A 12,070-nucleotide genomic window follows, 5' to 3' on the forward strand; every position below is an offset into this window, starting at 1 on the left:
TGGTAAGCGTCATCCAGCCAGGTTTCCTGCCATACCAGTGTCTCAAGCTCTGACACCCACTCCGTCCATGGTTGCTCTCCCAGTAGAGGTAGTCGCAGCGCCAATCGCATTCGTAATCTCTGCTCCTCACTGGGAAGACTCTCACCACTCCGATGCTGCACGTCCTTCAGGGCCTGGTGCCATACGGCTTTCCGCTCGGCATCCCTGTAATCCGGGTGATCTTCCTCATGGAATGCTGTGCAGGAACCAACGGCATCCATATTGCTGTAGCCTGGGGCGCTGTACGGATACTAGCGTTGCCCTCAATTTTGTAAATCCACAAGGCTCCAGGCTCCAGTGGGTGAACCTCTCAGGGATCCAGGGAGCAGAAACAGCTCTTACAAGAGCTAGTAGTTATAGCCAGGGGAGTATAGCAAATCTTCAGTGTATAGCAATCCTCAAGTCTTGATCGGTTACCCAAACACCAGCCTCAACATGATGAAGGGTAAAAACAGGAACTCTTTATTTGAACACACAAGCATTGATTTATACACATTTTCCAACAAGGTTGCCACCCACAGGGTTTTGTAAAAACAGCCAATAACCACGTACAATACACTCAGACACTCCCACACAAAATCCTCCCCTCTGCCCGTGATCCAATTACCTCACTCTGGGTTGATGCAATCATCCCAGGCAGGAGAATACACAATGTATTCTGTCCTGGAGACAACCGAGACGTAATTCAATTATCTCTCAGGACAAAGGACATTGCCAATACACACAGAGAGACAATGGAACAGACCTCACTACTCAGCGTATACAATGTCCCACCCTTTTCAATACACATAGTCATTTAACATCCCAAAATGGCACGAATTAGACCAGGGGTTCAAGTTAGTACAAGTCCTTTGTGAACGAAGGAAGCCTGGCTGATGAGAGGGCCCATAATCCTGGGGCAAGAGGCTGGTAGCCAGGCCCCTCCAAAACCCAGTGGCGGGGTTGGTTTCGCCACAGTACCTTTAGGATTTCACAGGGCATTTTTACGCATTTGGATTCCAAACTACTTCTCACGCTTTAGGGCCCCTAAAATGCCAGGGCAGTATAAATACCCCACAAGTGACCCCATTTTGGAAAGAAGACACCCCAAGGTATTCCGTGAGGGGCATGGCGAGTTCATAGAAGATAATTTTTTTTTGGCACAAGTTAGCGGAAATTTTTATTTTTTATTTTTTTTATTACAAAGTCTCATATTCCACTAACTTGTGACAAAAAATAAAATTTTACATAAACTCACCATACCCCTCAAGGAATACCTTGGGGTGTCTTCTTTCTAAAATGGGATCACTTGTGGGGTATATATACTGCCCTGGCATTTTAGGCGCCCTAAAGCGTGAGAAGTAGTTTGGAATCCAAATGCGTAAAAATGCCCTGTGAAATCCTAAACGTACTCATTGGAATTTGGGCCCATTTGCGCACCTAGGCTGCAAAAAAGCATCACATATGTGGTATTGCCGTACTCAGAAGAAGCAGGGCAATGTTTTTTGGGGTGTATTTTTACATATACCCATACTGTGTGTGAGAAATATCTCTGTAAATGACAACTTTTTCCATTTTTTTATACAAAGTTGTCAATTTACAGAGATATTTCTCTCACTTAGCATGGGTATATGTAAAAATACACCCCAAAACACATTGCCCTACTTCTCCTGAGTACAGCGATACCAGATGTGTGACTCTTTTTTGCAGCCAAGATGCGCAAAGGGGCCGAAAGTCCAACGAGTACCTTTTAGGAGGGCATTTTTAGGCATTTGGATTCCAGACTTCTTCTCACGCTTTAGGGCCCCTAAAATGCCAGGGCAGTATAAATACCCCACATGTGACCCCATTTTGGAAATAAGACACCCCAAGGTATTCCGTGAGGGGCATGGCGAGTTCATAGAAGATTTTTTTTTTTGGCACATGTTTTTCTTACAAAGTCTCCCTTTCCGCTAACTTGTGACAAAAAGTTCAATCTTTCATGGACTCAATATGCCCCTCAGCGAATACCTTGGGGTGTCTTCTTTCCAAAATGGGGTCATTTTACGGTGTTTTTGCAGTGATCAGAAAAAAAAAATTCTGTCACTGCGGGGGGGGGGCGGACTGAACGCAAGTGTGCGCACAAGATCAGGCCTGATCTGGCGAACACTGCGTTTTTTGTAGAGCCTAAGGTGACCCTAATGTACTGATATAGATCTGATTGCGATCAGTCTTGATCACTTACAGATACTATATAGTACTACTGCTGATTAGCGACAGTGATGACGCTAATCAGTGATTGCAGTGCAGTGGGCGCTAACTACCTAACAAGTAGCTAACTAACTGGCGGTGATAAGGGACCCTTAGGCCCCATTCACACGTCCGCAATTCCGTTCCGCATTTTGCGGAACGGAATTGCAGACCCATTCATTTCTATGGGGAAAGACTTTGTCCCGCTCGGATCCGGAATTGCGGATCTGCACTTCCGGGTCCGCACTTTCGTTCCGCAAAAATATAGAACATGTCCTATTCTTGTCCGCAATTGCGGACAAGAAAAGGCATTTTCTTTTTAGTTCTGGCAATGTGCGGATCCGCAAAATGTGGAAAGCACATTGCCGGTGTCCGTGTTTTGCGGATCCGTGGATCCGCAAAACACATACGGACGTCTGAATGGAGCCTTACAGGGGGGTGATCAATGTCAGGGGGGTGATCAGGGAGTCTATATGGGGTGATCAGGGGTTAATAAGGGGTTAATAAGTGACAGGCTGGGTGTAGTGTAGTGTGGTGCTTGGTGCTACTTACAGAGCTGCCTGTGTCCTCTGGTGGTCGATCCAAGAAAAAGGGACCACCAGAGGACCAGGTAGCAGGTATATTAGACGCTGTTAACAAAACAGCGTCTAATATACCTTTCTGATGCGATTTTTTTAAACATCTACAACAGCCTGCCAGCGAATGATCAGCGCTGGCAGGCTGTAGATCAACTTGTGAACTGCGCGATCCTGTGAACGCGTGCTCCTGTGAGCGCTCGTTTAAAGGGAAATCTCGGGTCTCACGAGATGACGCCAATAAGCGTCGCTGAGACCTGAGAGTGCCGCTACACTGACGCCTATCGGCGTTAGTGTGACGGCAAGCAGTTAATAACCACCCTCTGTTTTCTATCACTCAGCCAGTTACTTACCCACATACAGACATTTTCTACCAGTCCAAGCATTCTCATTTTATATACTTACCTTTTATGCGGTACAGTGTCAAATGCTTTGGAGAAGTCCAGATATACGACATCCATTGATTTGCCGCGGTCAAGTCTAGAAGTTACCTTCTCATAGCAACTGATTAAATTAGTTTGACATGACCGATCCCTCATGAAGCCATGCTGATATGGAGTTATTTGCTTATTTTCATTGAGGTACTCCAAGATAGCATCTCTTAGAAAACCCTCAAACGGTTTACTGGCCTATAGTTTCCGGGCTCTGTTTTTGGACCCTTTTTGAATATTGGCACCACATTTGCTATGCGCCAATCCTGTGGGACATTCCCTGTCAGTATAGAGTCCTTAAATATCAGAAATAAGGGTCTGGCTATGACATTACTTAATTCCCTTAGGAATTCCACCGGGTCCTGGCGATTTGTGTATTTTAATCTTTTTAAGACGCCGCTGTACTTCTTCCTGGGTCAGACAGGATACTTTTAATGGGGAACTTACTTTTACATTCTGCATTTCATCTGACAGTTTAATTTCTTCAGTGAATACAGTTGAGAGAAAAAAATATTTAATCGCTTTTCTTTCTCCTCATCACTCTGTAAAAGGCCGACACCTTCAGATTTATACTCTAGTTTGTCAGCTTTTATTTGTTTTTTAAATATTCAATTTTTTTCCTTATAGTTTTCAATGCTTCCTCGCTACCCTTCTGTTTTGTCATTTATTGCTTTCTTTACATTTCTATTTATCTACTTAGGTTTTTTCTTGTTCCTTAAAGGGAACCTGTCACCGGGACTTTGTGCATAGAGCTGAGGACATGGGTTGCTAGATGGCCGCTAGCACATCCGCAATACCCAGTCCCCATAGCTCTGTGTGCTTTTATTGTGTAAAAAAAACAATTTTATACATATGCAAATTAACCTGAGATGAGTCCTGTATGTGAGATGAGTCAGGTAAGGTATGTACTTCTCACAATTAGATTTTAGGATGTTTTTAAAATATCCCATTTTGCGGCTGTATTTTTATTTTTGAGGACCTTTTTCCAGTTAGTTAGGCCTATGGCCTCTCTAAGTTGTCTAAATTTAGCTTTTTTAAAGTTTGTTATTTTTGTTCCCAGGTGTCCCCCAACCTGCACAACTGTTGTTCTGTCAGGTCTATAGGTTGATACTAAGTCCAGTATGACCGTCCCTCTAGTCGTGTCCTGAACCACTTGGGAAAGGTAATTGTCTTTGGTTATTGCTAAGAAACTGTTTCCTTTATGAGATGTACAGGTTTCAGTTTCCCAGTCTATATCTGGGTAGTTGAAGTCCCCCATAATAATGATCTCATTATGATTTGCCGCCTCATCTATTTTGTTTAGAAGTAGATTTTCTATGGACTCTGGTATATTAGGTGGCTTATAATAAACTCCTATTAGTATTTTATTATTGTTTTTTCCTCCATGTATTTCTACCCACAGTGACTCCACATGTTCATGTCCCTCACTTACATCTTCCCGGAGTGTGGGCTTCAGACTTTACATAAAGGCCTGGCCTGGAACGTAGGGAGTAGCCACCCACCCAGCACTTTGGCTACGCCCAGTAAGAGCCGTCCCGGATCGTCTTACAGCCATACTAACTAGCTGAAGTGTCAGACTGCAATCAATGATGACCCCTTGTTCCTCCCTACATACCTCCCCCCTTTGTTCAACCCTGAGGGGGTGGACACACATTAAACTGTGTACCCAGGACAGGGCATCTGCGTTTCCTAGTAACCGGCCTGCCCTGTGTTCCACCGAAAACTTGAAATTCTGCAAAGACAGAAACCACCGGGTGACCCAGGCATTTCTGTCCTTGGCCTGGCTTATCCATTTGAGAGGGGAGTGGTCGGTCAACAGACAAAACCTTCTCCCCAATAAATAATAGCGGAGAGACTCGAGTGCCCACTTGATAGCCAGGCACTCTCTCTCCACTATACTATACCTGGTCTCGGCTGGGGTAAGCTTCTGTCTGAGGAAGACAACGGGATGCTCCTCCCGTTGACTTTCTGAGACAGTACAGCACCGAGACCTACCTCGGAGGCATCGGTCTGCAGTATAAACTCCCTTTTAAAGTCGGGCGTCACCAAAACCGGAGACCCACACAGAGCCAACTTCAAAGCGGAGAAAGCCTTTTCTGCCTGCCCATTCCAGTGGACCGTCACTGACTTGCGTCCCTTTAAAAGGCCTGTCAATGGTGCGGCGACTGTAGCAAGCCTCATATAGTACCCCACCATTCCCAGGAATAACTTTACTAGCCGAGTAGTGACAGGTCGTGGCCAATTCCGAATTGCCTTAATTTTGTTCACCTGAGGTGTGATAATTCCATGCCCAATTACATACCCCAGGTACTTGGTCTCTTCTAACCATATTGCGCACTTTTTTGGGTTAGCGGTTAAGCCAGCCTTCCTAAAGGAGTTCACTACTGCCTGTACCTTAGGTAGGTGACTTTTCCAGTCGGTGCTGTGGATAACGATATCGTCCAAGTAGCTTTTGAAACGTGGCAGGAGCGCCATGTAGACCAAAGGGTAATACCTTGTACTGATACAGCCCCTCTGGCGTGATGAAAGCCATTTTTTCCTTGGCAGCATCCGTCAAGGGTACCTGCCAGTACCCTTTGGTGAGGTCCAACAGAAAAATACCGGGCTTAGCCTAATTTCTCAATAAGCTCATCCACTCAGGGCATGGGATATACGTAAAACTTGGAAACCTCATTAAGTTAGCGGAAGTCGTTACAGAATCGTAATGTCCCGTCCGGCTTGGGTATTAAGACTATCGGACTGGCCCACTCAAGTTTTGACTCTTCGATGACACCTAGCTATAACATCAGCTGCACTTCTTCCGAGATGTCGCCGCGACTCAGGTACCCGGTATGGTTTTAACCGGATTCTGGCCTGAGGCTCAGTGGCAATGTCATGTCGGATGATAGAAGTGCGTCCAGAGAGGTCCGAAAACACATCCGTGTTCCTGCTGACGAACCCCCTGGCCTCCTGAGTCTGTTTAGAGGAAAGGTTCTCAGAAATCTTTACTGTGGCAACTGCTTCCCTCGTATCAGACCGCGGGACTGGAAACTCTACCCCCAGAAAACCTGGCCGGGGGCTGTTATCCGTACTGGTCTCCCTATCTTTCCATGGTTTCAACAAGTTTACATGGTACACCTGCTCCGGCTTTTTCCGCCCGGGCTGGAGTACCTTGTAGGTAACCTCCCAAACTTTTTCGAGCACTTCGTAGGGACCCTGCCACCTTGCCAGGAACTTACTGTCCACTGTCGGCATCAGAACCAAAACCCGATCTCCCAAGTTAAAATTCCGAACCCGAGCCTGGCGATTATAGACCCTACTCTGGGCTCGCTGGCCTGCCTCCATAAGTTCCCTAACCAGTGCCAACACTGTCTCCATCCGTTCTTGCATTTGAGTTACATACTCAATCACACTTTTATGCGGTGTGGGTTGTTGTTCCCACGCCTCTTTGGCCATGTCCAACAACCCACGTGGCCATACAGCAGTTCGAAGGTCGAGAACCCTGTAGAGGCCTGGGGCACCTCTCGCACTGCAAACATGACATAGGGCAGTAGCAGATCCCAATCCCTTCCATCTTCAGACACCACCCGCTTTAACATGTTTTTCAAAGTTTGATTAAATCTTTCTACCAGGCCGTCCGTTTTCGGGTGATAGATGGACGTCCGCAATTGTTTGATCTGTAGTAGTTTACTGAGTTCCCTCATGACTTTTGACATAAAGGGAGTCCCCTGGTCGGTCATAAATTCTTTAGGTAGGCCCACTCGAGAAAACATCTCCACTAACTCGAATGGAACCTCAATAATCAGGAGAGGGACCAGGGGATTGCGGAAATGTGGCTGGGGGCTGGTTATCTGGCAGGTTGGCCAAGACTTGCAATACTCTTCCACCTCTCTGAACCCACTGGGCCAGTTGAACTGCTGTAGAATCCGGTCCTGCGTTTTTTGCTGACCCAGGTGTCCCCCAAGAACATGTTGGTGGGCTAATTCCAACACGAGCTTGCGATACGCCTTGGGCACCACCAATCAATATGCTCACCCCGTAGTTGATTTACCCGATACAGCATCTCCTGTTGAACCACAAAAAGGGGGAACATAGACTCGGCCCCTGGTTGTGGCGGCTCACCCGCAACTACTACCACATTTTCCCATGCTCGAGATAATGTCGGTCCTGGTGCTGTGCTGTACTAAAATTATCTCCGGAGAGAGGTCTGCCAACTCCGGACCAGGCGGCAAGTCCTCCATGTCTCCCACCATCACACTTAGCGGGGTTGTCTCCTCCTCTTCCACAGAAGTGGCGGTCACCCCTACCGTTGGCCCTTCGGTCTCAGGTTCTCAGGGTTCTGGTCTCCCCCCTGAGCCGGGCCACTCTGCTAGGGTTAACCGTGTCTCATGACTCTCGCCTCAGGCCACAGTGATGGGAAACCGGGGAAGTCTCTCCCAATTATTAGTTCATAATGTAACGGCCAGCCAATGAATCCACCTGCCGGTCACTATGGATAGAGTCACCAGGAAGGTGGGATAGTCCTTTAAGTCTCCATGGATGCACACAACGCTGACTTTTCGGCCAGTATATTCAGCAGGCTGCACCAGGGCAACTCTTACCAGGGACACCAGGCTTCCTAAGTCCAGCAGTGCCACCGAGAGGGTATCTCCCACTTGTACCTGGCACAGGTGACTATTGTGTATTGTCTCAGGGGTACCGGTGGCACACAGCCTCCTGGCAAAAATTGAGGGGCGGTAGCCAAAGTTAGTGTCCATGGGTTCCCCCCGATGGGGACAGTCGGGCCTTATGTGACCAGGCTCTTGACACCGCCAACAGACCAGTGGAGCTGGGTCTGTAGGGAGTATATCCCAGCGGGTTTTGCTGGCACTAGCCACCTGGTCGAGGGTAGAGATTTCCGGGGTTTAACTGGCCCCCTCCCAAAATTACCCCCCCTGTAGATTTCTGGTGGCCTCATAGCGCTCCACCAGGTCGACCATCTCCAGGGCATTACCAGGAGACACCTGGCTGATCCAGTACTGGAGAGGGTACGGCAAAGCCCTCTAGAACACATCCGCCCACAGACGGTCCAGCATAGCAGTGGGACTCAGTACGTCAGGCTGCAGCCATTTTTGCAACCGGTGTAGCTAATCATAATCCTGCGGTCTGGCGCGTTCAGCCGGGTTAATTTCCCACTGATGCACCCACTGGGCCCGGACCAACACATTCACCCCCAGTCTTGCCAGAATCTCACCTTTTACGGTCGGGTAGTCGGCCGCTTGATCATCTGGTAAGTCAAAAAACACCTGTTGGTTATCTTGGGGATCGCTGCACGGACAGCTTTCTGGGCATCGTGGAGGTTCTGAGTCGCTCCTGCCGCTTGCAACGCCATCACATGCTGTAATAGCAGCTGGTTGGTTTCCTGCTGCTGCTTGTTAGCCTCCCACTGCTGCAAGTTAGCCTCCATGAGGGCTTTCACGACCGCCTCCATTTTGTCAGGGGACATGGGTCGTAACCTTGCCAGCTTAATATAGGACATACACCCGTGCCCAGGGAAAAAAAAAAACTTTTCGGCCTTCAGGCCAGCCTCACTGCGTTTGCCCGCATCCGACACCAATTGTGGGGATTCGCTCTGGTAGGCAGGTTAGCGGACGCAGTATAGAGGCAATCACAAAGTATTTAACTTAAACAGTTCAGTGTTTATTCACACAAAAGGCAAAACGAAATGACAGTTCGCAGTATTGGTGTTCGTTCACACCATGGAAAGTCCAAAAAACATTCACCTTGTTAGCAGTTTTTCATCAGCAGTCCCCAGCAGGCTTTAGGGGCCTGTTTTCCAGCATGCGGCTCTCAGCCCTTTTGCACGGCACACATCTTCAGATCCCAGAACACAGAGACTCCACAGCTTCACTGTGAGATGGAGGATAATCCACACCACCTGACAGTGCTAACTGCTTTTTATAAGCCTCCCAAGACCCGGCCTGGAACGTGGGGAGTAGCCACCCACCCAGTACTTTTGCTACTACCAGTAAGAGCGGTCCCGGATCAGCTTACAGCCATTCTAACCAGCTGAAGTGTCAGACTGCAATAATGACATTTCAGGGGGGAAAATGCCTCTACCGCCCATCAATGACGACCCCTTGATCATTCCTACAGGCCTCTATATATTTTTATGTATATTTTTTACCCTATGAACTTTCTTTAATAAAAAATACCACCCTTCCCACCCTAACAGTCCTGCAGAGAGACGACTCCACCAACTCACTTTTTGAAGTGTAGAGTACAACAGAACGAATACATTTTGGGATTCATTTGCACGACTATGCACAGAAGAATGTCATGTTTGTCTATGGTAGTGAACTGAGACTGCAACAAGTGAACTTAATTAATCTAGAGGCCCTAGTGTGGGAATTTGCCCCCTTAAACAGTCCCTCATCAGTGCCGAAGAAGCCAATCCAGGTACTGCAAACCACCCCTGCCATATTGCCATAAATTTAGCTGGACATCTCCTTTTCATATACACCCCTCTCTCATATCTTAGTATTGTGTTCATCCGGCTCACAAATTCCTGCTTTGTAAGTTGATTCCGCTGTATCCAATATTTAGCTATCAAAATTCTGGACTGAAAAAGCATTCTGTGAATGCCTAAAGACACTTTGTCATCACTTCTGTAACGGGTCACCTGGCACCCCGACTGAGTACCTCCGTTTACGGATGCGCCTAGCGTTTTCCTGAGGTTTCCAAGCAGTCTGGCAGACACCACAATCACCGAACCGAAGAAGCCTATAAATCCTCTTCAAGCATATGAATGCTGTAGGCAGTTGAATAGGATACCATACGAATAGGTTTTCACTCCTAGCAGTCAAACTGGGACAGCATGCAATAAATCCTCCCCCAAGAATGAGACGACACTTCACCTTGAGGGTTAAAACAGCACACTACTTTAAACCCAACAGCCTCATTTACATACAATAGGGTACCTAGAGGGCTCTGGTACAAGGAAGGGTGGGGGCCAGACAATAGCAAGGGCTGATGGGAGATTGAGGAGGGACAGAACAGCTGGTTTAAACTGGTGTCCCTGCGACAACACATTGCTGGAGAAACAATGGGACAGGAAAAAGGGGGAGGAGACAGGGGCGTAGCTAGAAATGCATGGGCCCCATAGCAAAAAAATTTCATGGGCCCCCTCCCCCAATCTCCCACCGCCACATATCTATGGGGCCTCCCACCACCCCTTCCAGAGCTCCCACACAAACACCCATCCTAGATCTCCCACCGCCATGAGCATAGAAAAGTCAGAGGAAAAAACAAATAAGCCGCTGCTCCATCCCCATTGACTATAATGGGGACGGGGATGGAGCTTCGGTGCAGCACGGCAGTGTGCGGTGAAAGGCTGGCGGACGAAAAGTACTGCAAGTCCGACTTTTTCATCCGGTGGCCTCTCACTGCGCAGTGCCGTGCTGCGCCGGAGCTCCGCCCCCATCCCCATTATAGTCAATGGGGACGGAGCAGCGGTCCAGCGAAATAGCGGCAGGACGGATGCGACAGGCTGAACAGCCTGCCGGATCCGTCCTGCCGCAAGTGTAAAAGTACCCTTAGTCTGTCATATAAGGAGGGGGGGGGAAGAAACCCCAGAACTAGAGTGTGCCCCCCAAAAGAAGGAAGGGGCGCCCTCCTTATCACTGCTGGCATCTCTTTTTAACTTCAGATCATCAGACTCTCACTTACTAATTACAGCACACACACCCCTGTAGTGTCCACCATCAGACAGGGGAGGGAAGAAACCCCAGTTGGGGGGCCCACTCTAGTTCTGGGGTTTCTTCCCTCCCGTCTGATGGTGGACACTACAGAGGTGTGTGTGCTGTAATTAGTAAGTGAGAGTCTGATGATCTGAAGTTAAAAAGAGATGCCAGCAGTGATAAGGAGGGTGCCCCTTCCTTCTTTTGGGGGGCACACTCTAGTTCTGGGGTTTCTTCCCTCCCCTGTCTGATGGTGGACACTACAGGGGTGTGTGTGCTGTAAATTTGTAATTAGTGAGAGTCTGATGATCTGAATTCTGAAGTTAAAAAGAGCTGCCTGCAGACCTGCAATGATAAGGAGGGCGCGGGGGGCCCCAAGAGAAGGAAGGGGGCAGGGGCACCCACGCCCTCCTTCACTTCAGGTCTGCAGGCAGCTCTTTTTAACTTCAGAATTCAGATCATCATTATCAACATCATCACGATACTGATCATCATAATCTTCTTAGTACTAAGTTCTCACAATTCTTTTTCACTTAATCACTTACTTTTAGAGGCACACTGGCACAGTCAGAACAGCAACAGCTGTTACAGCAGGCACTGGGCAGCCGCAGGCACACTCACAGAGGCAGCTCACAGTGGACTGGACGCCGGAGTGGAGACCACTGACCAGTTGAGGAGGAGGCAGGAGCACCGGCCGGGAGCAGACTGGAGAAGGGTCGGACCGGTCACCGGTCCCACATCGCAGGCAGGCTGAGCTGAGGCACAGGCTGGCAGCAGTGAGACTGACACTCTCAGTCATACTCAGATACTGCTGCGGCGGGAATCTGACTGGCGCCGCGGCGGGAGTTGAGACCACTCCCTCCTAGACTCCAGGATCAGGTAGTACACACCCCGTGACCCCGGCCCGACCCCCTCCACCGCAGCCTATCTCATCTGCTGCCCGGCCCCGTCGTGCCCTTACTGCCCTGCTCTCTCCTAACTCCTTCTCCCCAGCCAGGCCCGGGCCGCGGACTGCCCACGGACGGGCCGGCAAGTGTATGTAAAAAAATAAATAAAAAATCAACAGGCCCGGGCGGGCCCCCAGTGGCGTAGGGCCCCATAGCCACTGCTATGGTTGCTA

This window comes from Bufo bufo, chromosome 6 (assembly GCF_905171765.1).
Source record: "Bufo bufo chromosome 6, aBufBuf1.1, whole genome shotgun sequence".
NCBI lineage: Eukaryota > Metazoa > Chordata > Amphibia > Anura > Bufonidae > Bufo > Bufo bufo.